This window comes from Phoca vitulina, unplaced genomic scaffold (genome assembly GCF_004348235.1).
Source record: "Phoca vitulina isolate PV1807 unplaced genomic scaffold, GSC_HSeal_1.0 scaffold1, whole genome shotgun sequence".
Classification (NCBI taxonomy): Eukaryota; Metazoa; Chordata; class Mammalia; order Carnivora; family Phocidae; genus Phoca; species Phoca vitulina.
Window position 1 is genome coordinate 32,766,475 of NW_022589704.1, and position 27,784 is coordinate 32,794,258.

Below are 27,784 nucleotides of genomic sequence, written 5' to 3' on the forward strand. Positions count from 1 at the left end.
GTGAACAGACAAAATACACTTATATTTTTCATATTGTGAGGCAGATCTTTAACTGGATCAAAAAAATTCACACGTTCTATGAAACAAAGTTTTGGGGCACCTGGGTGGCTCAGTCGGTTAAGCATCTGCCTTTGGCTCAGGTCATGATCCCACGGTCATGGGATTGAGCCCTACATCAGGCTCCCTACTCAGTGGAGAGCCTGCTTCTCCCTCTCCCTCTGCCCTTCCCCCTAACTTGCACGCTCTCTCTTTCAAATAAATAAAATCTCTTTTAAAAAGATATAAAGTTTTACCATTTTCAAATTAGAAAGGTTGCATTTTTACATGGGTCCCTCCTCAGCAGGGAGTCTGTTTCATCCTCTCCCTCTGCTCCTCCCCCCAGCTCACATGCTCTAATAAATAGATAAAAATTCTTTAAAAAATAGTAGTGGAAAAAGTGGACACATGAATGAACAGATGGAAAATGTCAAATGAGAGAGAGAAATTAGAGAAAAGCCAAATGGAAATGTTAGAAATTAAGTATGGTAGGGGACCTAAAGAATTCTTGTGATGTGATTATCAGCAGAAAAGACACCAATGACAAAAGAATCAATAAATTTGAATACACATCAACAGAAATTATCCACACTATATCACAAAGAGAAAAAGAGAGGAAAAAATAGTATCTACGAGACAATATCTAATGGCCTAATATACATGTAATTGGAATCACAGTAGAAGGAGAGACAGGAAATAGTGTAGAAGAAACACTCAAAGAGACAATGCACAAGACTTTTCCAAAACTGATGAAAGACATCCATCCATCAGTGAACCCCAAGCAGGGATAACTGCAAAGAAAATCTTACTGATGTACATCCTAGTCAAAGTGTTTAAAATCAAAGATAAAGTATTTTTCCAATCTACATATAATACTTTAAACAAGATTGGAATTACTATATCCAACTTTGTGGTCTGGTTCTTTTCAATTAACACTGTCCTATATCATTAAGAATCCTTTAAGACCCCAATTTCTGTTGTTTATACTTCATTGCCTTTAAAAAAAGCTGGTGAAAAAAAAGCTTTAAAAAAAGCTCTGTGGGAAGCCTGCTTCTCCCACTCCTCCTGCCTGTGTTCCCTCTCTCGCTGTGTCTCTCTGTCAAAAAAATAAATAAATCTTTAAAAAAAAATAAAATAAAATAAAGTAAGCTTGTGAACTTCTGTCTGTTCATTGAGTAGGGCAAATCTTCTGTTTATTAAATTTTTGACTGCTTATCAATTACTAGGAAGTTGTGTTAAAATCTTCCATTACAATTAAGAATTTATTCTTTTAGTTGTGTCCATTTTTTATTTCAAAGCTATATATTACTAGCTGTATACAAATTTTAAATTGTTCTATCTTCCTGTTAAAATGAATATCTGTCATTATAATGTGACCCTCTTCGTCTCTGGTAATGTTTGACGCCTTAAAGTCCATTTAATCTGATACTAATATAGCTAATATTTGCATATTTTCCCCATCAATTTATTGTTTACCTTTCTGTATCCTTATGTTTTAGATGTATCTCTTATAAATAAACTAAACAGTAGTAGGATTATTAGTCTTTTTTAAAAAAAATTTTGTTGGGGTGCCTGGGTGGCTCAGTTCTTAAGCATCTGCCTTCGGCTCAGATCATGATCCCAGGGCCCTGGGATTGAGCCCCGCATCGGGCTCCCTGCTCAGCGGAGAGCCTGCTTCTCCCTCTCCCTCTGCCTGCTGCTCTGCCTACTTGTGCTCTCTCTCTATCTCTCTGTCAAATAAATAAAATCTTTAAAAAAGAAAAAAAATTTTTGTTGACATGTAATTCACATAGCATACAATTCATTAATTTAAAGTGTATAATTCAGGGTGCCTGGGTGGCTCAGTCGGGCAAGCGTCTGATCGATTTTGGTTCAGGTTGTGATCTCAGGGTTGTGAGATCGAGACTCACGTCAGGCTCTGTGGGGGGTGTGGAGCCTGCTTAAGATTCTCTTGATTCTCCCTCTCTTTCTGCCACACCCTTCTCCCTCCCCCCTCTTAAAAATAAATAAAAATTAAAAATTAAATAAAGAAATAAAGTATATAATTCAACGGTTTTTGGAATATTACATTACTAATTTTTAGAAATAGTGGTAAATATATAAGACATAAAACTTGCCTTTTTAACCACTCATAATTGTACAAGGGAGTGGCATCAATTACAACACTGTGCAATCATTATCACTACCTGTTTTCAAAACATTTTTATCACTCCAATGAGAAACTCTAACTATTAAAAAATAACTCCCTATTCTCCCCTTCTCCCAGGCCCTGGACCTCAAATCTACTTTCTGTCTCTATGAATTTGCCTACTCTTGATATTTCATATAAGTGGAATCATATAATATTTGTTCTTTTGTGTCTGGTTTATTTCATTTAGCTAGCATAATGTTTTCAAGGTTCATCCATGTTGTAGCATGTAGGCTATCTTTTCACTTTCTTGATAATGTGTTTTAAGGAACAAAAGCTTTTAATTTTGATGATATCCAATTTATCCATTTTTTCTTTTGTTGCTTGAATTTTGGTGTTATATGTAAGAATTCACTGCTAAATCCAAGGTTATGAAGATATACCCCATGTTTTTTTCTAAAAGTTCTATGGTTTTAGCTTTTTATATTTAGGTTACTGATCCATTTTGAGTTAATTTTGTATACGGTATGAGATAGGTGGTCAACTCCATTCTTTTGCATGCGTATGCTCATGTTTTAAAAATCTTAATCCAATTATCTTTGTCTTTTAACTGGAGTGCTTAATCCATTTACATTAAAGATAATTAGTGATACCTTTGTGTTTATTTCTGTGATCTTATTTTAGACAATTTGCTCTTGCCCATCTGTTTTCTGGGCAGCAGAAAGGCACTGGAGTATTTTTCCAACCCTACCAATTATTTAGTTGTGATGTCTTATATTTTTAATCCCTTTTTTAAGCCCCATGAAAAACTATTATGAGCAAAAGTGTGGACAAAGAGAACTTTCATATACTTTTGCTTGTAGTCCAAATTGGCACAACTTATTTGGAAACAGTTTAACGTTATTTACTAGAGCTGAAAATACATATATACAATGACTAAGCAATTCTACTCCTAGTTATATACTTTGAAGAATTTCATGCACACGTGAATCAGGACATATGTTCAAGAATGTTCATAACTGAATTATTCATAGTACACAAAAATTAGAAACAACCCAAATATTTATCAACAAGAGGTTGGAAAAATAAATTGTGGTATAGCCACACAATAGAATACTACACAGCAATGGAAGTGACTTGCATTCATTTTATTTTTAAAAAGACAAAAAACAAAAAATGCCATAAGAACTACAGCTTCACTCAACAGCACAAATTTTTAAAATATCATATTGTGTGAAGAATCAAGACACCAAAGAAGATGCTATGATTTAATTGATATAAAGTTTAAAAACTGGAACAATTAAACTACACTAAACTTGGGCATATATCAGAAAATAGAGAAGCTATAAAGAAAAGTGAGGAAATGATTATCATAAGAGTCAGAAAAATAGCTATCCTTAAGAAGGAAATATGAGTTGTGATTAAGAAGAGATACAACACAGGGGTCATCTGGGATGTTCTCTTTCTTGACCTGGGTTTAACGACATTTTATGCTAAACTATGTTTTATATGATATGTTTTACTATAAAATACTTACGCACAGAAAAAGACTAAAAGGAAATGCACTAAAATGTTAAAGGTTTTGAGCAATTTTTATAAATGTATTTTCTAATTTTTCTACAATTAATATGCACTATTTTTTTCTAGGCGGAAAATCATCAACATAAGATAATCAAATGATTTCTTTAGAATGAACTACAGAAGTAAATAAGGAGAGGGAGACAAAACCACTTAAAAGATGTTCTTGGGCATCTGGGTGGCTCAGTCGGTTGAGCATCTGCCTTTGGCTCGGGTTGTGATCCCAGGGTCCAGGGATAGAGCCCCGCGTCGGGCTCCCTGCTCAGCGGGGAGTCTGCTTCTCTGCCCCTCCCCTGGCTCATGCGCATTCTCTCTCTCTCTCTCTCACTCTCTCTCAAGTAAATAAATAAAATCTTAAAAAAAAGAAAAGATGTTCTTAGGTACACTTAAATGGTTTTGTATAATTGTGGGCTGTTGAAAAACCATGAGGCAGATAGATCAGCTTGATATGAAACCAAAAGGTCTTGGATGCTGTTTATGAGCAGAAGCTTGGGGCTGATCATGAAGCCAACAAGAATACTGCAAACAACAGATTTCCAAAAGGAATAAATGCTTTGTAAATCAAGGAATGTTCCTCATAGGTGTATTCCTATTCAAACAGCACCCTGTTCAGCATTATCTAAGTCAATGGCTTTGTTAATGACATCTCCAGATTACAAAACAATGACCGACATCCAAAATACACAATTTTCCCTTCTCTTCCCTTTTCTTCATATTTTATTCAGTAAAATTAACGAGCATGACACTATCTTTAAAATAAATAATGGGATCAAATTCTTTATGGATAGCACCCATAAACAGAGTCCAGCAATCTAAACAAAAAAGCCATCTTATTCTACAGTGGAATTCAATATATTTTGCAGTTATATGCTCTTCTACCAAAAGGAAACTTTAAATCACTAAAAAGAGAAAAGCTATACCCAGTCTTAAAAATGATACTTGAACCATAAACAAAAGTTGTAGAGGTGTGATTCAAACATGCTTCATAAGAACATACATAGATGGCTTCCCAGGGGAATTCTACCAAACCTTTTTTTTTTTTTTTTTTCCGAGAGAGAGAGAGAGACAGTGAGAGAGGGAACACAAGCAGGGGGAGTGGGAGAGGGAGAAGCAGGCTCTCCGCTGAGCAGGGAGCCCGATGCGGGGCTCGATCCCAGCACTCTGGGATCAGGACCTGAGCCGAAGGCAGACGCTTAACGACTGAGCCACCCAGGCGTCCTCTACCAAACATTTAAAGAAGAGTTAATACCTTTCTTCTCAAATTGTTCCAAAAAATAGAAGTGGAAGGAAAACTTCCAAACTCATTCTACCATGCCAGCATTACACTGTTTTCAAAACCAAGGACTACACTAAAAAGAGAATTACAGGCCAATATCCTTGATCACCGTGGATGCAAAAATTCTCAACAAAATACTAGCAAATCAAATCCAAAAGTACATTAAAAGAATCATTCACCATGATCAACTGGGATTTATTCCTAGGCTGCAAGAGTGGTTCAATATTCGCAAATCAATCAATGTGATATACCACATTAAAAGAAAGAATAAGAACCATATGACCCTCTCAATAGATGCAGAAAAAGCATTTGACAAAGTACAGCATCCATTATTTTTTTTTTAAGATTTATTTATTTATTTGAGAGAGAGGGAAAGAGACAGAGAGCGGGGGGAGGGGCAGAGGAAGATGGAGAGAAGCAGAATCCATGCCGAGAGTGGAGCCCTACCCAGAGCTGGATCCCAAGACCCTGAGATTATGACCTGATCTGAAATCATGAGTAGGCTGCTTATCTGACTGAGCTACCCAGGGGCTCCCAGCACCCATTCTTGATAAAAGCCCTCAACAAGGGGCTCCTGGCTGGCTCAGTCAGTTAAGCATTCTACTCTTGATTTTGGCTCAGATCATGATCTCCAGGTCATGGGATCGAGTCCTGTATGGTGCTCTGCAGTCAGCAGGGAGTCTGCTTGAGATTCTCTCCTTCTTCCTCTACCCCTCCCCTTGCTTGCACTCTTTCTAAAATAAATAAATCTTAAAAAAAAAAAAAAACTCAACAAAGTAGGAACAGATAGAACATATCTCAACATCAGAAAGGATACATATATGAAAGACCCACAGTTAATATAATCCTCAATGGGGAAAAACTGAGAGTTTTTCCTCTATGGTTGGGAATAAGACAGGGATGTCCACTCTCACCATTGTTATTTAACGTAGTGCTTAAGTCCTAGCCTCAGCAATCAGACAACAAAAATAAATAAAAGGCATCCAAACTGGCAAGCAATAAGTCAAACTTTCACTATTTGCAGACAACATGATACTCTATGTAGAAAACCCAAAAGACTCTACCAAAAAGTTGCTAGAACTGATACACGAATTCAGTAAAGTCGCAGGATACAAAATCAATGTATGGAAACCTGTGGCATTTCTATACACCAATAATGAAGCAACAGAAAGAGAAATCAAGGAATCAATCCCATTTACAACTGTATCCAAGACCGTAAGATACCTAGGAATAAACCTAACCAAAAAGGTAAAAGACCCATACTCTGAAAACTATAGAACACTTATGAAAGAAATTGAAGATGACACAAAGAAATGGAAAAACAGCCTATGCTAATGGATTGGAAGAATAAATATTGTTAAAATGTCTATAGTACCCAAAGCAATCTACACATTTAATGCAATCCCTATCAAAATACTACCAGCATTTTCAACAGAGCTAGAACAAACAATCCTAAAATTTTATAGAACCACAAAAGACCCTGAATAGCCAAAGCAATCTTGAAAAAGAAAAGCAAAGCTGGAGACATCACAATTCTGGACTTTAAGTTATATTACAAAGCTGTAGTGATCAAGATATATGGCACCTGGATGGCTCAGTTGGTTAAGCAACTGCCTTCGGCTCAGGTCATGGAGTCCCAGGACTGAGTCCCACATCCAGCTCCCTGCTCAGCTGGGAGTCTGCTTCTCCCTCTGACCCTCCCCCCTCTCGTGCTCAATCTCTCTCTCTCTCAGATAAATAGAATCTTAAAAAAAAAAAAAAAGATATATGGTATTGGCACAAAAATAGACACATAGATCAATGGAACAGAATAGAAAACCCAGAAATGGAACCACAATAATATGGCCAACTAATCTTTAACAAAGCAGGAAAGAATATCCAATGGAAGAAAGACAATCTTTTCAATAAATGGTGTTGGGAAAACTGGACAGCCACATGCAAAAGACTGAAGCTGGACCACTAACTTATACCATACACAAAAATAAATTCAAAATGGATGGAAGGCCTAAATGTGAGACAGGAAGCCATCAAAATCCTAGAGGAAAACACAGGCAGAAATCTCTCTGACATCAGCCGTAGCAACTTCTTACTAGATAGGTCTCCTGAGGCAAGGGAAACAAAAGCAAAAATGAACTATTGGGACTTCATCAAGGTAAAAAGCTTCTGCACAGAGAAGGAAATAATCAACAAAACTAAAAGGCAGCCTACAGAATGGGAGCAGATATTTGCAAATGACACAGCTGATAAAGGGTTAGTATCCATAAGAACGTAAGTGCTGGTTTAATTTGGAATAAAAGGCAAGATAGCCTTGAATGATACCTTCTCCTGTGCATGTCATATGTAGATAATCCATGAGAAAAACTACTGTAATAGAAATGTGAGGTACTACATTCTACATTTTGCCTAACTGAAGACATTCTTAAGTAGGGAACTAGTGGAGAGTCAAATATCGATTACCGAAACCGATGGTGAGGAGCTGGAACTAAAAAGCTTTGAATAACCTTTAAAAGGGAACATAGAAAAAGAGTCTCTGCCTTCCACCTGCCTCAACTGTTCAGCTGTGGAGGAAGAAACATGTGTACAAGGAAAATCTCTTTAATTTGCAGATACAGCAGCTGGGCTGATTTCTGAAATATGTGGATTAAATAATGCATTAATCAATTCATGTACATATAGAGGTTCTTTAACAAATATACTTTTCCTCCTATTGAATATTTTTTTTCCTATTGAATATTTTAGAGATATATAAACAACATACTCAAAATTAAGCTCATTATCTTCACCCATCCTCCAAAAGGGGCAATTTCCCTTGACTATTAGCATCACTGAAAAATGATTAGTAAAGAGGCAAAACTGCTGGAAAAGAGGCCAATGAGTATTTGCAATTAAATGTTTTTAAACTTGAAATATTTTGTATAAAATGCTCTGAAAAACACAATGTATATTTTTCCTGCTTTCTTAAAGTAGATATATTAAATCAAATTTCTTTTTGCATGACTAGGTATAATTTTGAATATCAATTAGTCTATAGTGATAACTCTTAGAACCTATTAGGGACTCTCAGACCATTGAGTTTTTCTAAAGAATTGCATCTTATTTCCAAATTTTTCCATCTTATCCTTTGTCTGCTCTTTTTGATGTTGTCAATGTACTTGACTTAATGTTTTTTATAATCTGGACTAACTTGTTACAAAGGAATATAAAGTATAAGAAAACAGACTAAAAAGACTAAGAGATTTTTCTAAAAAATTATACGAGTTTTAATACAAAAATTCTGTAGCATCTATCTGGGCTGCTTATAGTGAAGAATCTTACTTCATTGTTACAGCCCTGGTACTATAATAGTCCATGAAATCAGATGTTATCAGAATTCCACTGAAATTCTGATTCCCAATCTTCTTTTCCAGCATTTGGTGTGGGAAATTGTACAGGATGTCAAAACAGATCTCCACTTCCAGAGTACAGTTACTGGTGCTTTGCAGTAGGCAAGCGAGGCCTGTCTGGTTATCCTTTTTTTGAAGACACCAACCTGTGTGCTATCCATGCCAAATGTGTAACAATTATGCCAAAGTAGCATGCCACATGTCTGAAGAATGTGCTTAAGAATCCATTATGACAGGAAACATTTCATCTTCAAAAACAACAACAAAAACCCACTTTTTTTCCTTTCTTCCTGTTATTTGTAGTTCTAATGTTAGACATTTCCCCCCATAGTGTCAAAAGGTACCTACCTAAGTATATAATTGAGAGTGGAAACACAGGGAACAGAAATCAGGTACTGTAGTTCTTCCATTTTCATTTATACGTGAATTTTTTTTTTAAAGATTTTTATTCTATTTATTTGAGAGAGAATGAGATAGAGAGAGAGCATGAGAGGGGGGAGGGTCAGAGGGAGAAGGAGACTCCCTGCTCAGCAGGGAGCCCGATGCGGGACTCGATCCTGGGACTCCAGGATCATGACCTGAGCCGAAGGCAGTTGCTTAACCAACTGAGCCACCCAGGTGCCCCCATTTACATGTGAATTTTTAATGTAAGTGAGGGGACAGAAAGCATTAACGCAAGTCAAATAGCTTCAGTGAACAAGTTTCAGCAGTTTAACTTTATAACAATTATAAATAAACCTGCAAATGTTTCTGGATGGTGCCAGCATTTGAATTTTTAAAGAACAAGTAAATTTCTTATTGACAGCAACTAAGTGGTGTTTGTAGCATTTTTATCATACAGTAGATTCCATCCATTCACTATTTCTGAGTTGTCCTCCATACAAGTACATGTTTTTAATGTTATCTGTCTTCTGTGCTTTTCCTGTAAGTTTGTTATTAAAATGAATTAAACTAGTTCTGAAAATTTGGTTATACTAGGTGACTTTTAAGGTCTTTCTAATTCCAAAATTCTGTATGAGTCTTCTCATGTTTTTTTTGAAGGTTCAGTATTCTCTTTGCTCTTAATCTTAAATTTACAAAAAAAAAAAAAAAAAAAAAAAACCCACATAGCTTTTACATTAAAATATTTTTTAACCCAAAATCTGAAATAGAAATTATTAATCTATATAATAATGATGAAAAAAGTGTTAAAATAGATTTTTAAAACATGTTAAAAACCACGTTAATGGTTAAACATTTCAAATAAAAAGCTTTCCAGGATATGTTATATGGTCTAAAAATATGAGATCCCTGGAAAACTGCCAGGGAAAATATTTCAGTATGTTTATTCACATATGTGTGCAATAAAAGAAGCCTTTGACCATAAAACTCCTAACTTTTGTTTTTTGTTTCTTTATAAAATCTTTTTCTTTTAAACATATATGCTACATATACAGTATATGCTGTACCTGAAATTGTCTTGTTCCTCTAGCTCTAATAAACCCTCTTCTTCCTCCCTATTAGCTTTCTCAATTAAATACTCAGCCAAATGTAAACACTGCTATGTATGTCTGTGTGCAGTGGCTGGGTTTATGCAAGCAAGTGCTTCCTGAATGCAGAACAGACAGGGAACCGCTGTCTGCCTCATTGGAGCCTGGGATGTTTCTGTTTACAAATCCTGGAGCCAGGCAGGGGCCACTACTGGAGGCGTGCTGTCTGCTTCCTTGTTACACTCAGCCTTTGTCTGGGTCTGTGTCAAAGAAAGAACAACATTGTTGCATGTGCAGCAGCAACAAAGGAAATCTTAAATATAACACACTGGTGGTTTTGTTGGCTCCTTAATCTTTTACAACTCTGCGTGGAAAGGCAAATTAGGGATCAGGTTTAAAAACATTTTTTTTAAAAAAGCAATGTACTTATTCATAAAAGCAGAGAAAAACTTTTAAAATCAAAACAATTGATGTGATCAGAGTTAAATGAATTCCTTAGCAAAATAATTCAGATTCCTAAATATCATTTCTGTAATGATGATATACTGTGCAGATCAATGTTTTGAACAAATATTTTTATAAAGAATAAACAATGTTGATTTAATTAATATGTTTGGAATGGCAACTATATAGTAATCATAATCAGATTAATGTTTATGTTTAATGTCTAAAAAGCAAATTGAGAGGAGGCAGATTTCTTGTTTTTTTTCCACGTTGGTATGTAATACTGAATATTTAGTACTACTTTAAAATTTAACTGGCCTCGTTAATCACTGTGAATAGATCTTGCTTGTAAGAAACACAATAAATAACAACAATAAACAAAACAGTTCATGTTCTGCTGAGTCCAGGCATTTTATGGCTGAATTACAAAAGCAAGAGTGGAAAACTAAAGGAAAAAAAGAAAAAGAGAAACAATCCCAGTTAAATCAAAAAAAGGTTGGGGGAGGGAGGATTGACAAGAAAACACAGGAAAGACATTCAATGCTTATCCTTCTTAACTTTTAGCTTTGTATTTATAATTCTAATTTCTTTAAAATAGCTGTTTTGTGATTAGAAAAGACTGAGTTTTAAGCATTTTATTTCCTTCATTAAAGAAGGAATTAAAACTAACAAAATTAATTCTATTTCATTGGATAAAGTCATTAAATAATAGAAAGGTAAAAACAGGATTTAAGTAAATACATTTAGAATTTTTAGTAAATACAAGAAAAAGAAAGATAAAGATGAATCTCTAGACCATGCTACAATAAAAAAAAATTTATCAGAGTATAAAGAAAATACCATTAAATATTCGTTGTGTCTCTCTCTGTCAAATAAATAAAATCTTTAAAAAAAATTAAAAAAAAATTTTTTTGATATAATTCTACCAGGCCTAATTGCCTACATTCTCTTGAGATTTTATTTTTTACCTTTATACATAGATACGATAAAACAAAAAGGTTGTTACTCCATGCAACAGCTTTGGAAAATAATTACTGAATACTTCTCAGAAAGCACTGATAACCTAATTGAGTAAAGAAATGTCAATTCAAGTCTAAATTAAACACAAGGAAAATTGAAATCTAACTACTGTAATATTCATTATTTAATATAAAACAAAAACAAGGAAAAATTAAAATCTCACACTACAGGGGTGCCTGGGTGGCTCAATCAGTTAAAATCCCACAATACACAATCAAACCAAAGAGATGAATCACTCAGAGATCCCTAGTCAATTTTCCTGTCTATAATTGATAACTCTAAATCCAGAATTCATACTAAAGACCCCTGTTCTCAGAAAGTGACCATGAAATAATGTTATAAAAGTGGAAGCTGTATCTTCCACTCATTTGCTTATTACTAGAAAACAAAATACGAGTTACATTGTACACACAACTCCCCCCATTTAATGTTCTTTTAATTATGATAGTAATGTGCTCAATCTTTTTTTTCTAAGATTTTTTTATTTATTCATTCGAGACACAGAGATAGAGAGAGAGAGAGAGCATGAGTAGGGGGAGAAGCAGAGGGAGGGGGAGAAGCAGACCCATCGCTGAGCAGGGAGCCTGACGGATCCCAGGACCCTGGGATCATGACCTGAGCCGAAGGCAGACGCTTAACCATCTGAGCTACCCAGGCGCCCCGTAATGTGCTCATTCTTATAAGGAAAGCAAGATAGATATGTAGAGAAAATTAGCTTTTTTCCTATGAAATTTCTATTTTCTAGTTTTTCCCACAGGTGTTTTCCAATCTTTTAAACCATTTTTATTATAAAACAAATCACATATGCACAATAGTGTTTATAATACAAATGTACAGTTTAGTGAATTATTATGAAGTAAACACTCATGTAGCTACGCCAAGAAATAGAATATTCAAGATCCTAAAAATCACCTACCTGCTCCCTTTTGGTCATAACAGCCTTTCTCTTCCCCAGCAATAGGCACTATCCTGACTTTTGTAGTAATTGTTTCCTTGCCCTTCTTAGTAGTATTACATTTTCTGTATGCTTAGGTTTGGGTTTTTTTAAAGCCTATTTCTGAATTTTATATAAATGGAATTTTTATGCCTTGCTTCTTGTTTTCAATAATATGTTTTGAAGATTTAACCATGCTACTAGGTGCACATGAAATTAATTCAGGATTGCTTTTCTATATAACAAATGCAGTTATTTTTCCTTGCAATGAGTCTGGGACTTATAATGATAATTAAAAGATCAATGTAGGTAATCCCTATTAAGCTCATAGAAACACTCCACAAACATTTGCTTTTTCAGTTATACTTAGTACTTTTAAAGTATCCAACTTTGGAGTGCCTGGATGGCTCAGTTGTTAAGTGTCTGCCTTCAGCTCAGGTCATGATTCCAGGGTCCTGGGACTAAGCCCCACATCGGGCTCCCTGCTCCGCGGGAAGCCTGCTTCTCCCTCTCCCACTCCCCCTGCTTGTGTTCCCTCTCTCGCTGTGTCTCTCTCTGTCAAATAAATAAATAAAATCTTTTAAAAAAATAAAAAATACTCAATTTTGTTGGCAAGAGAAAAATATTAAACAAAATAGACAAATGAAAAGCTGCATATCCTCTTGCTGTTTCTAATGTTTTGGCAGCAGAGGCAATAGCTAGCAGCCAAGAAGGCCAGAATTAATAAAAGATGCACTACGGTAGGAATAGAGCAGAAAGAAAAGCTTTGAGACTGAGAGATAGGATAGAGGAAAATATGCCTTATTGGACAAGGCTTTATGAAATTAGCACTGTTAAGATGATAATACATATCTAAAACCAATGAAATCCTTAATTCATCCTTTCCATAGTGCTCAGATTTCCCTAATCCCCTACCCTCAAAGCATTTACAGAATCTTATTTGACAATTCTTTAAAAGGGACCTTCTAAACATGCACATCTGGTCCATGAAAGGACAGTAAAAGGAATAGGGTCTCCATCAGACCATTATTGATATTCTCACCCAAACTATCCCTAAATATTTGTTCAGTTCCTATTAGCCCACTCCCTAGACAGTGAGAATAAGGAGGTAAAGTGACAGAATACCGAGGGCACTGGTAAGGCCAAGGGGAGTTAGAGTAACTCTTGTTGGTACTGTATCTTTCTCCTACACAGCCACTTCCTTTTCCCAATCCTCCTTTTTACTTTTCCTTCTCTTTTATATTCCTTTCTTTGTCCCTTTACATATTCCTGTCTGCAAACCTACCTGTCTTAAAGGCACCCACATGTCCTGCTTAGCAGCATTGGTGACATTCTGGACAATGCAGGGAGTTCTGTTTTTAGTTCAATTCTATCTTGCTTTTCAAACAAAAATTTTTAAAAACTGACAAACAAAAAAGCCTTAGTGATCTTATGATCTCTATATGATAAAGGTGAGATAAAAGCAATTTAAGTTTTAAAAAAACTCTTTGTATTATATCAAATTGGAAAACAAACCGCAGTAAACTTTTTAAATGGATGACTGTTGAGTAGTTCCAATCCTTTGATAGATCCAACACTTCAAAAGTTATCAACTAAAAACACTGACTTAACAATAAAGAAAAATTATTGATCCTTGAATAACTGACAGGCTATATTAAACAACTAAATAACTAAACATTTGTATTAAAAGCTAGTAGAGTGAGAAATAATTTTGATTTATACCATTTGTGGTAGATTTTGGATATCCATTCTAATACACTACTATTTTTACTTTAAAAGAAGTGAGCACTTTTTAACATACAAAACAGTTGATACTAAATATGTAGATGCTAAAAGAAATCTGCCTTTTAAATTTTGAAAGTAACTCTTTTTTAGTTGTGTTTGTATTCCTTGTGATCAAATAATCCACTATGAAAAGAACTTTTTCTGAGTAGATGCTACTTCTTGATCCTGAGCCCCAGGATCAAGACCTGAGAAGACCTGAACTGACCCTGCAGCCTGTAGGAGAGCCCAGCCTGGATCAGGCAAATTCCAGCTGATCTACAGACCTATCATCATGAGAATAGAGGCTCACTGTTAAAGCCACTGAGCTTAAAGGTGGCTTACTGATGAAATAGTATTGGCAACAGCTGACAAATAAGAGTATACCTAGTAATGGCCATGTAACATCTTCCAGAGATGTGCATAAACATACACAACTTTTAATCTAAAATTAGACATTTAGGAATGGTTTAGGATAAAATTTTTTTTATAGTTCTGCCCATGTTGTCCTTACAACTGTAGACATATTTACATTCAAACAAGAGTCTATAAGTAATGCCTGTAGTTGCACTATTAGCTACAGAAGTTTTAACATTAGAAAAATTAAATATATTTGTTTATTTAAAATATAGCACTTCAGTTGTTTTGTGGGGTAAGATATATAATACTCCCCAAAGATCAACATTTTATTGACCTTTTGTGAGCTTCAGCTTTACAGGATGAAAAGGGTTCTAGAGATTGGCGGCACAATAATACGAATATACTTAGCATTACTGAACTGTACATTTAAAAATGGTTAAGAAGATCAATTTTATGTTATGTGTACTTTACCATAACTTTAAAAAAGCAGTCTAAGAGAATGGTTCTGACCTTTTAAGAAGATGACTTTTATTTTTAAAATATCAAGAATATATACATATCATAAAGACCAGAACTCAGCAACACAATTTCCAGTATTTATAAAATGCTTTATAGATACTGTTAACACTTATTTCAGTGTATTTTAGGCTATATAAAGAAAACGAAAAAATCAATTTCCTTTTCCTTCACTTCAAAACACTGATCTCTCGTCAACAGCTTTGGCAGCTCGAAATACATGACTTGCTCAGTGGTGTGGCATTGAGATGTATTTGATTAATTTTTTTAAAGGGAAAAGAGATCTTTTACTAAATAAAATACACTGTGGTAGACAAAATCTTCCAAGGCATGGAATGGAAGGACTCAAGACAAATACAAAAAAGAAGTCCTTGGTAGTGAATTAACTGCAAACAACTGTTTCAAACATATGTATAAATTTCTACTGAAAAAAAATCTGTAAAAGCCTCTTTAAAATCTCATATAAAAATGAGTAGGGAAAATTCTATTTCATGATAGCAAAAAAGCCATAGGCAGAAAAAATACTCCATAAACTCTGAAATAGAAAGGCTGAATTCTGGGGCGCCTGGGTGGCTCAGTTGGTTAAGCGACTGCCTTCGGCTCAGGTCATGATCCTGGAGTCCCGGGATCGAGTCCCGCATCGGGCTCCCTGCTCGGCAGGGAGTCTGCTTCTCCCTCTGACCCTCCTCCCTCTCATGCTCTCTCTCTCTCATTGTCTCTCTCACAAATAAAAAAAAAAAAAATCTTAAAAAAAAAAAATCTTAAAAAAAAAAGAAAGGCTGAATTCTGAATTAAATATCAGACTTTTAACCTCTGTGCCAATAATAATAGAAAGTAAAATTAAAGAATGCCATTTCTTTTCTCCATTTTAAAATACTTCAAAATAAGTCAGCATGAGTTTCTCATCTTAACATATAACCATTCAAATGTGGCTTTTTCTTAAGACTAAACCAATAGATCTTGTTGGGGAAGCCACTTTCATCAAGCCTAGTGTAGCTATGTCAGTCTTCTTATCAATCAATCAATTCATTAATTACTTTAACAAACTATCAAACAACTTGGAAATACAGAAGAATAAGCAGAAAGTATAGGAACATAATGTAATAGTCTGAGGACTTGTGGATGTACTAGGATTGAAAGGTAATCAAATTAATTGGCAAGAGTATGAGAAAATTTAAATAATTTTTAAAAATTAGTTAACTTTATACTACTTAGTAAATGATTAAGGGAATAATTGGAAAGTGAAGTTGACACTAAAAAAAGGTCCAATGATACACATACTAGGGTGACTGCATTCCTGAAATGCCACTTCTCCTTACTACTTTAATAAATGCCATAGTAGACTTGAGGGTATACATGAAATTGGGAGTAAAACTGTAAAGGTGGCAAAGAGTATCTGGAAAATACTTCTCTCCTCCTTCTTTTGCCTCCACTTCTTACATTCATACCCTAATTCCGAAGCCCTTAGTTTTCTCCTCCTACCAACACTCCCCATTACTGATCAAATTTGCAAAGACACAAACCATTGAACAAAACCAGAAAACAAAAGAAAAATTAACTTGTGCTCTTTTTGAAATTTGAGAAAATGCTGGGTATCAGGTAATAAACAAAGATGATCAAACTAATTAAGGGATCACAAAAGTTAAAAGAAAATGGGATCTTTTTCTTTCAAGCACAAGAAAGTATCTTTCAAACTCTTAGCTTTATTATGTGCAACTGAATTTTTCTAATATAAATGCCACTCTCTGGTATAGAACAATACCTACCCAGAAAGTTGAGTCTTGATCTGCATTTGTGCTATTTCTGAAAATTAAGTATTTTTATTTTTTAAGTTCTTGAACATTGACATGCATATCTCAAGCACTGAAACATCTCCTTCATACTCCTAGGCCCCATCAATTCACACTCCACCATACACATACACTCATATATATACAAGTAAGGACACTCTGTACTTTCTTCTGTATTCTTTCAGAATTTCTTTATGTGTGTAGAAGCAAATTTGAATATATGGTATTTCCACTCTTCCCCCCAACCCCTGACAGTTGGCAATCCTTAACAATATATGGTGGAGATCTTTCTATAAATTAGTCCAGAGAAGGCATTTAATTCTTTTGTTTAAATCTTCAAACTATTCCATTATACTGTTGTACCAAAATCTTTTAACCTGTCCTGTATCGGTTCACATTTAGACTTCTACTGTCTTGCTATAACAAACAATGCTACAATGAATGCCTTTGTTTACAATCATTTCAAAAATATATGTGTATATCTGTAGGATAAATTCTCAGAAATGGAACTACTGGGTTTGGAATTTAGATATCCTAACTCCTAAGGAGCATCATATTTAAAAAAGAAAATTAAGAATGCAACAGAGTTCCAATACCTTCTGGATGCAAACTCTGGATTTTTCATTCTATTAAATGGATTTAGGAACAGAAATATAATATGGAGTTCAATACTTTAAAACAGTTGTTACTCACAAAACATATAAATGAACAAGAATGATCACAAGTACATCATCAACCAAAGGCCTGGGAGATCTCTGTGATTATCTGTAGTATGTGTTCCACCCAGTCTGTAATCACATGGATTGTGATTCTGTGAAATTACCAAACAATTTTAACACTCTGCAAACCACATCCTTACCATGCACTCACTGTGTCTTAGCTAATTATTTATTACCATGGCATGATTTTTTAAAAATGATTATCCATTTAGATAACCATTAGAACACAACTGTTTGAATGTCCTGGGTGCTTAGATTTTCAAATAAATACTTGTGCAGGTGAGTTAACTCAGGATATGATATATGACAGGATATGCCAGTAGAACAGTCTAAAAGTTGATTTGTTGCCTAGAAGAAGTTATATAAACAAAAGTTCTTGAGAAATGTTGCTAAGAGATTTTGAAGCTGCCAAGAATTTTCTGAAGATCTCATGCGTCTGCCCCTAGGAGTAGACGCCCTTGCTGAAACACAGGCATAGGTGAGCAACTGAAGAGGTAGGAAAAAGGGAAGTCTGTGACAATATCCGGAGGATGTCTGTATATGTGCTTAATCAGTACAGTCCAGAGACTAGAGGCACTAAAATATGCCTGAACGAAGGCACTGGGGAGCAGGTGGCAAAGAAAGATCAGCGAACGGAAGGGCAATGGCACTGCTGGATTGTGACTGCTTCTTCAGAAACACATATTGAGAGAGAAACAAAAGATTCTGCTGGAGTAGAAACACCTTCTACCATTCATTTCTTTCCCTGGTCCACTCACTGCACCTCTCTGTGAACCCCATTCTCCCAGGAAGTTACACTGTGTAGCTAAGAAAAAATGTGATATATATAGTGATATCTACTGTGATATTATAATAATGTAATAATTATAATAATGTGGCAGACAGATAAGACTTGCCCCCTTAACATTCACTCTACCTTCATTCTAGTATGCCTTCCTGAAATGCAGAGGCTAGAAAGTGAAAATCCCTACATTTCCTAGACTCTCCTGCAGCTAGGATTTCAGATTTAATGTAGCTTCAGCCAACTGAATGCACTTACAAAAGATCTGGAAGTGAAAATGGACCTGTTCTTTTGTTTCTAAAAGCAAACATGGCTGGTGGAAACTTAATTTTTCTGTGGCTGTGTATCAGTTTCCTTTGGGTGCTATAACAAATTTATCACAACCTTGGTGACTTAAAACAATTACTTTCAAATGGTTCAACAATAGCAACAACAACAAAAACAGGTATCCATCCATCCATCCATCCATCCATCCATCCAGAAAGGAGGAGGTAACGGAGAATGCAAAATTGAAAAATGTTAATAATTATTGAATCTACGTGGAAATATAAGATTTTTTCTTTATATACAGAAATTTTCATATGAAGTAGGAATTTTTAAAAAAAAAAAGGAATTGTGCTCACTACTGTCAAAAACTTAGAAGTGAAAAGAAAATAATAATTGTTCAATTATTATTAATTATTAATAATTATTATTAATAATAATTATTTATTATTATTATTATTATTATTGAGGGGAAAGAATAAAAGCTGCCAAAAGTCAAAACATTACTTTTTACTGGATGCTCCATCTCAAATATCATATTCAGAGGTTTTAATATGTAACTACAAATATTTAACTATGTATGTATTATCTATTGTTACATAACAAACTATCCTAAACTTATTGACTTAATACAGATTTATTATCTCAGTTTCTGTGTGTCTCAGGAATCCAGGCCCTGCTTAACTGTGTGCTCTGCTTCAGGATTTTTCAGAAGGCTGCAGTCAAGGTTTAGGTCAATGCCAAAGTTATTTCACCATTTAAGTGGGGAAGTATCTGAGCTCACTCAGTGACTGTTAGTAGGATTCAGTTCCCTACAGGTTGTTGGGCTGTGGGTTTTAGTTCCCTTCTGGCTGTTGGCAGAAAGCAGACCTCAATTCATTGACAAGCAGCCCTCTTCATGAGAGCAAGCACACAAGAAGAGCCAGAGAGGGAATACCAGTTAAGATGTAAGTTACAGTCTTTTAAAAGCCTAATTACAAAAGTGATATTCTATCATCTTCGCCATATTCTTTTTGTTAGAATCAAGTCACTAAGTCTTGCCTACATTCAGGGAGACAGGATTATACCAGGAGGCAGGGATCACTGGGTGCCATGTCAGAAGCTGCCTACCACAATATACGGTATCCTCCACTTTTTGAAAGTTCGAGTTACATCACTTTGTTTTTATGAAAGACATCAGTACCTGTTTTACTAGCCAAATTAAATCTGAAGAGGATTTTTGTTTTATAAAAAATGGCAAAAAGTGAAAATAGCATTCAGCATTTTCCATTACAGAGAAAGCACACAACCTGAGCAGTGAGAATTGACACCTCCAAAAGTTCCTTCCCCAAGAAATACACTCGGCATCTCAACATCAAGCTCCCATAGCTGTGACTGTGTTTGTGAGCATCTGTTCTTTATCTCAATTTATTCTGTGCATCCATTAGCAAGATGTGTCCTAAGATACTAGAAAAGCCTAAGAGATGTTGTTTTTTGGGTCTTGGAATGCTCAAATTTTTTCCATATAAATTAATGGTTCTTTGCTTTACAACATTTCAGATTACAAAAGTTTCATAGGAACACTACTTTCAGAAAGTGTGAAAACCTGTATATACATTTGATTCTCATTATCTACAGTAGTTATGTTATATAAAGTCATTGTAAACACTGAATTAGCAAATACTAAACCAATGTTCCTACAGGAAATACAGGGTTAGGTTCCTGTCAGCCTCCAGTCAAACCATATTCACCAACCTCATTAATACATAACCTTCTCTTTCATGTGTTTCTGTTTAAAGATGTTTTATTTGATATACTGTATATTGCTGATTCATTAACATTGAACTCACAGCTGATAGCACTATAACTCATGCCTGAAAGAAGCTTACCTAACACATGTATTTTCTCTGTAAGTCACTCACAGCCTTCTTGTGCTTAGAAACACTAGACATCACTTCAGCCCTATACTTGGAGGCCATTTTAAATTGAAAAATCACCAACAAAAATGCAAAAAAATGTGGCATTAAATAGACTGAAAAGGACACTTGTTTACAGTATGAACGCTAAAGTAAGAAGATAAGAGCATGTCCATGATCAACCTCAGCTGGGAACAGGCATGTCAGGCAACTCAAATTTTTTGTTATTATGTACGTGTCTTTGAATGACCAAGAAAAACTCTTGAGTACTGACTTTGGAGTTTACAAATAATTTTTTAGCAAGTGAGACATGGAATCCAGGAATAATGAAGATTGACTATATTTTTATTCATTGCTAAAAACCTTGAAAAGTGTACACTTGCAAAAAATAAAGAATAATTCACTGTTTCAGGAATAACTTCTTACAGCCTTTTTTTAGTGGGGGATGGGGTTAATGGAAGATGCAGAAAATATTATCTTTGTTCTGTTTCTCAACTAGAGGGACACAGGAACTTGAATACACTTCACGAGAAACTCAATAACAATTCTTTCTTCAAATAAAAAAAGATCACAGAATGTAGGCTCTCATATAATAAATAAAAATGAACAGAAAAATGTCCTTAATGGTAAAAAGAAAACTAAATGAGGAATGATGTTTGTAACAGTTGGTTTTTAGAAAGACCTAAGGATAGTTCTCTCCTAATTATAACTATTATTTATTAAATGTTTAGTATATGCTAGGCACTTTACATGCACTATCTTGTTTAACCTATACAACAGTCATATAAAATAGATAGTATTACTTTGTGAGGTACTTAATATACAAAGAGGCTAAGTAACCTGTTCAAGGATATGTTTAGGAAGTAGAACAGGAAGATTTTTAACCCATGCACTAATAAGACTGAGGGCCAACACTGTTTTTTGTTTTTAAAGATTTTATTTGTTTGTTTGTGTTTGTTTGTTTATTTATTTATTTAAGAGAGACAGAAAGAGAACACAAATGGGGGGGCAGAGGGAGAAGCAGACTCCCCGCTGAGAGGGAAGCCCAACGTGGAGCTTGATCCCAGGACCCTGGGATTAGGACCTGAGCCAAAGGCAGACACTCAATGACGGAGCCACCCAGGTGCCCCGGAGAGCGTTGGCTCTCTTAATCATTATGCCAAATACCTCCCAAAGAATCAAGTGAATATTTTCAGAAACATTACACTTCCCTCCCTTAGATGATCCTATTTTTTTAGCAGCTGATTAGGCTAATTTCATACTATGCCTAGAATATAATGTACTTTTTTTAAAGAAACAATTTGAAAAGAGCTTATAACAGTATTTAAGTTGTCAGTGCATTTCCAATCAAAGTTGTATCTGTTCAATTACTATTAAACATTACTAATGGGTGCCTGGGTGGCTCAGCTGGTTAAGCAACTGCCTTCGGCTCAGGTCATGATCCTGGAGTCCCAGGATCGAGTCCCACATTGGGCTCCCTGCTCGGCGGGGAGTCTGCTTCTCCTCTGATCCTCCTCCCTCTCATGCTCTCTATCATTCTCTCTCTCAATAAATAAAAATCTTTAAAAATTAAAAAAAATTAAAAAAAAAACATTACTTATAAAAAAGACAAGAAATAACAATATTGGCAAGGATGTGGAAAATGGGACCTCTGTGCACTGTTGGTAGAAATGTAAACTGGTATAGCCAACTACGGAAAACAGTATGGAGGTTCCTCAAGAAATTAAAAATAGAACTACTATATTATTCAGCAACTCCACTTTGGATATTTATCTAAAGAAAACAAAACACTAATTCAAAAAGATATATGCACCCAATGTTCACTGCAGCATTATTTACAATAGTGAGGATTTGGAAACAACCTAAGGGTCCATCAATGGATGAGTGAGTGTGTGTGTGTGTGTGTGTGTTTAGGAATACTATTCAGCCATAAAAAAGGGGGGAAGAAATCTTGCCATTTACAACAACACGGACGAACCCAAGGGCATTATGCTAAGTGAAATAAGGCAGAAAGAGAGAGATAAGTACCATATAATTTCACTTACACGTGGAATGTGAAAAAACAACAACAACAACAAAAACCCAAGCTCATAGATACAAAGAATAGATTGCTGCTAGCCAGAGGAGAAGGGTGGGTCAAAGGGGTGAAGGGGGTCAAAAGGTACAAACTTCCAGTTATAAAATAAGTCATGGGGATAAAATGTACAGCATGGTGACTACAGTTAACAATACTATATGGACAAACTGAGAGTTCTATAGGGGAGGCGGTGGGGGGATGGGTTAGCTTGGTGATGGGTATTAAAGAGGGTATGTACTGAATGGAGCACTGGGTGTTATACGCAAACAATGAATCGTGGAACACTACATCAAAAACTAATGATGTAATGTATGGTGATTAATATAACAATAAAATAAAAAAATTAAAAATTAAAAAAATTAAAAAATAAATCAATAAAAAAACAATACTATATTGAATATTCGAAAGTTGTTGAGAGTAAATCTTGAAAGTTCTCATCATAAGAACAAAAAGTTTGGGGCGCCTGGGTGGCTCAGTTGGTTAAGCGACTGCCTTCAGCTCAGGTCATGATCCCAGGGTTCTGGGATCGAGCCCCGCATCGGGCTCCCTGCTCAGCCGGAAGCCTGCTTCTTCCTCTCCCACTCCCCCTGCTTGTGTTCCCTCTCACGCTGTCTCTCTCTCTCTCTCTCTCTCTCTCTCTCTCTCTCTCTCTCCCTGTCAATTAAATAAATAAATAAAATCTTTAAAAAGACAAAAAAAAACCAAAAAATTTTGTGATTATGCACTATAACAGATTTTAATTAGACTTACTGTGGTGATCATTTTGCAATACATACAAATAGCGACTCATCATACTGAACACCTGAAAGCAATATAATGTTACATGTCAATTATACCTCAATTTAAAAAAAACAACATACTGTTATAAAGACGGTTGCTATTCAAATCACAGCTAGTTTCATCTTGGTTTTGAATGTACTTGGAAGTATCTTCATGTACCTATGACTCTACTTTTTTTTAAAAAAAGATTTTGTTTATTTGAGAGAGAGAGACAGAGAGCATGAGAGAGAGGGAGGACGAGCCGGGGGGGGAGCAGAGGGAGAGGAAGAAGCAGACTCCCCACCGAGCAGGGAGCCCGACTTGGGGCTTGATCCCAGAACCCTGAAACCACTAAATCTATATTAGATGGATAATCAGTTTTTCTATATGAACATATGCAGAAAATTCTCAGTAATCAGAGAGAGACTACAGGAAATGAGAAACAGCTAAGGCAGGTACAAAGGAGCACATGTGGAACTGGACATAAAGATAAGAAAAATTATAGATATTATTAAGTAAAAACATGAAAATTATTTCTTGCTTCTACATCCAAAATTGTCCAGTATTTGAGAAGACATTTATTTTTAAATATCAGTCAATTCCACCATAAATGCTTGGGTCTTACATTTTACAGACCAAAAGCTTCCACTAAGTTTGTCAGTAAAGCCAGGTTAGTAAACAGGTTTTGCTTTGTTCATCAGGACAATCAAGTAAGAGAAATTTTAAAAATACCAACATGAAGAGGGATTACTTTTTTTGAGAGAATAGGGACAAAATATGTAGATATAGATTGGGACTGATATTCAATAGGGCAGAGGTAGCAAAATTTTAGAATGAAAACTGTCTGACCAACACCACAGAACATGTGCAAATAAAATCTTGTTACTATTGCATTAAAGAATATTTTCTAAAGGATACATACTTTACTTCTCTTGCACCACCCCTTCTCCACTAATATTTTTAATAAGTGTAAAAAACAACATACTTTGTCTCTTGCTAAAATGCTTCATCAAGTACTAAGCAAAAACGTCCAGCCATCCTTATTTCTCCTTTTGTGTCTATTCAATCACTTTAATGCTGTCAAAGAAGCAGTAAAAACTGAAAAATCATTATAAATTCACAACAGCTAAAAACCTATCTATGGCCCCCATATGTCAGTTTCTTTGAATGTAGGCTTTCTTTTCTATTTTCTAGCTTGGTGTGAGATAAAGACATTTGCTGCCAGACACTGAAGTTAGAATTTCTAATCTTAACAGCACAGCATAAATTAGAATGTGATTTTTTTTTTTTAGAATGTGATTTCTTAAACTTAGCTTTATTCAGTCTTTGTTTCTCAACAATTTGATCCAACAATCAACTTAATGAATGATGTAAGTTAAAGAAAATAAAAGCATTCTACATTTTTATGCTGACTTTCACCCAAGAACCTCCAACACCAAATACAATGACTTAGGTCTATTTAATTTTTTAGAAAATGACAAATTTTTGTCTGCTTTTCTACTAACTTAATCACTTTGTTTACTTTATAGTTAGGAAGGTTAATTATACTAATTCCAGAAACTTTAACAAGAAACTATTCTAAAATAAGTATTCAAACCTTGCAATAATTATACATTTCTTTCAAACTCTGGGAATTTATAAACACATAAGCATGAATTAAGGGTATAAACTCATTTACTTAAAGACTGATTTTCTTTTTAAACAAATGGGTACTGCAAAGTCTCTTATGGTTCAAAGAGACTCAGAATAATATAGTTCACTTTCCTAAAGTGTCAGACTTCTGGTTTTAGGTGGTAGATGGACATGTGTTAATGAGTTAGTTTTCTTTCTTTTGTCTAATTACAAAAGAAGAAAACCTCAACTTGGTGACAGTGAATCTCTATTATCAATATTTGTTATTTTCTTTTAACACAGAGAAAGTAAGCTTCAAGTTTCAGACAATTTGGCAAGCAACAATATCTAGTTAGCTAATATATATATGGCTTAGTTTTCATTTTATTTATTTTTAAATAAATAATTTTTAAAGTTACCCCCACTTATGACATTGGCTTTCCATTTACAGTAGTGATGAAAAGTTTCCCTTTAAAGAACATATAATTTTAATGAGATAATTTGAAAAAAATATTAAATAATTAAGTAATATGTCATGTGAATATAGAAAACATTTTATGGTACTCAGTGGTACAACAGATATGGTGAAAGAATCATGAAGAGTCCTTAAATTTTAGCAAATGTGATCAAGTATTTTCAAAATAATCTTTTCTTTCCTCTTTCCAAATGAATGAACATATATAAACTGGCCCCCTGTTTGAGTATAAGAGTAATGATTAATAACAACTGATTATAGAGAGTAATGGTTAAAACCAATAGAAAGTAATAGTTAATTACACACACTATGGAGCCCAAACACCTACATTTGAATCTTGACTCTACCACTTATTAGCTGTGTGACTTGGTAAAAAATTATGTATCCGTGCCTCAGTGTTCTCAATGTAAAATAAGAATATAACAGTAATCATTTCATGTGTTTCTGTAAGGGTTAACTGTAAAGGTTTAATGCATAGACAGCAATTAGAACAATGTCTGACACATCGTGAATATTTTAAAAAATGTTATTTAGCTAGTTTTGATTTCACTATGTGTTAAATGCCCAAATTCCCCTTATATTTTTATTGTAAGGAGACTGCTGAGTCTAATAAGTTTATAATCCCGATGAAATGAATTAAAATTTCATTACTGTATTTATCCCATTTGGAATAACATTCTCTAAGAATCTTAAATTTACTATAAGTATTTTATGAGGCAAAACTCGTTAAATATCTAGCACTAATATCTGAAGGGAAATAGAGGTAAGGACACCATATGTTGATGGGGGAAGAAAGGACAGTGCCTATAAAAGTTACCATATCATACTGGGTACAACAGAAGGAGAATCTAAGAAAAAAATAAAGGGACTCAGAAAATCATTGGTCATCTGTAGTCCAAACAGAACTTTAATTTTTATGGCATTTAACAATGCTCACATACCTTTTTCTAAAATTAGTAAGAAACTGCTGATACTTATTTTAAAACAGACATTTATTTCATTTATGTTTCAACAAAACATCAATCAGTGGACTTCTCATTAAACTAAATTTTTTAGCAAAACAGCCAGAAGTCTGCAGAGATTTCATTAATTTGTGTCATATCTCATTGCCTCCAAAAAACTATGTAAGGCAGTTTTGTAAGACTACACAAAATCTGTAATCTGTAAAAAAGAAAATTTAAGAACTAGAGGTAAATGGAATAACCTTTCTTCACTCCCCTAACTCCACATCAAAGTAATTTTTAAATGATTATAATGTAAGACTCTGTGGCTCAGCAAAATGAAAGATATTCACTTATGGTCATGGATTGGTCTATCATATTTTCCCTGACAACTCCTCTCACATTATTCTTAAAAGATTCACTGCTATCATATGCTTTAGTTTCTATCACTAACTACCTCATGGTCTTCAGCTTCAACTGAGGTTGATTACAAACAAAACAAAACAAAAACAACAACAAAAAACAAGCTTTTCCTGAGGAAAGAGAGCTATATTTTGTTATTCTCAGTCATCCATATATTTCTTCATTGTCACTGGTCTAACCCTACTCAATGTATGAGGTATAGTGGTAAGAAGGCAGGTAAAAGTGGTTCTGGATATTGTATAAATGCATACTTGATGAGAAAGATATAATTCCAGTAACAGCAATGAATAGTTTGATGTCAGGAAGTAAACTGTTCAGCTGAAAACAATCGAGAGAGAAATGAATAGGCTAAAGAGAACATTAAGTACCTTCTGCTGTTTCCCTAGAACATAACCTTTAAAAAAGCCATAACCTACCTGTGCATCATTTTCTTTACCAGTATTAAAATATGCTAAATTGTACTTTTTGAGTAAGGGTCTCTGAAAATTAGATCATGTAACAGCATCTACTTAGGGAAACTTTTCTAAATTCCTGCATTATTTTAAAAATTAAAATTTGATGCTTCTTTTTTAGGAGTGGAAAGGAGAATGGGAACAATTACGGCTTTTTTATACTTTACCATAATGAATCTAAAATAAGGGAGTTAATAATTGTTCTGTTTTTGTCTGTACTTACTATCCCATGAACTATTTGTCCCTTTAATTGAAAGTAACAACCAGTTTTCAATAAATACCTGTCTATTACTGAGTGAATCCAATGATCTCAACTTTTGCCAGATTACAAATGACAACAAATCCTATTCCCTTCAAGTATTTGAAAACATTTCAGAATTTATACATTAGCATATATCCTTTTATTAAATTATTCATTCAACAAACATTTATTTCACTCCTACCACTACATACCTGACACTGTACTACTAGTCAATGCAGAGACAAAAGAGCATTAAAAAAGGTCCTTATCACCAAAGACTTTAGAATCTTGTAGAAGAGTGTTGTATGAAAGGAGAGGTTAGCACTACCCTTAACAAGGATGTAAGAGGCCCTCAGGCCTAGCAACACACATATGGTTAAGGCATTGCCACCTACTTTGGGCATCTAACATTTTTATGATTTCACTCATACGTGGAAAATAAAAAACAAAA

At 34.6% G+C, this 27,784-nt stretch overlaps 1 protein-coding gene and 1 pseudogene across 1 annotated transcript in view; one reads left to right on the forward strand and one right to left on the reverse strand.

The window, feature by feature from the left end:
- The window catches only part of BMPR2 (bone morphogenetic protein receptor type 2), a 193,578-nt gene that overhangs the window by 45,843 nt on the left and 119,951 nt on the right, over nt 1-27,784 (reverse strand). The gene's annotated exons all lie outside the window — the stretch shown is intronic.
- Nucleotides 27,632-27,750, forward strand: LOC116638248 (annotated as a pseudogene).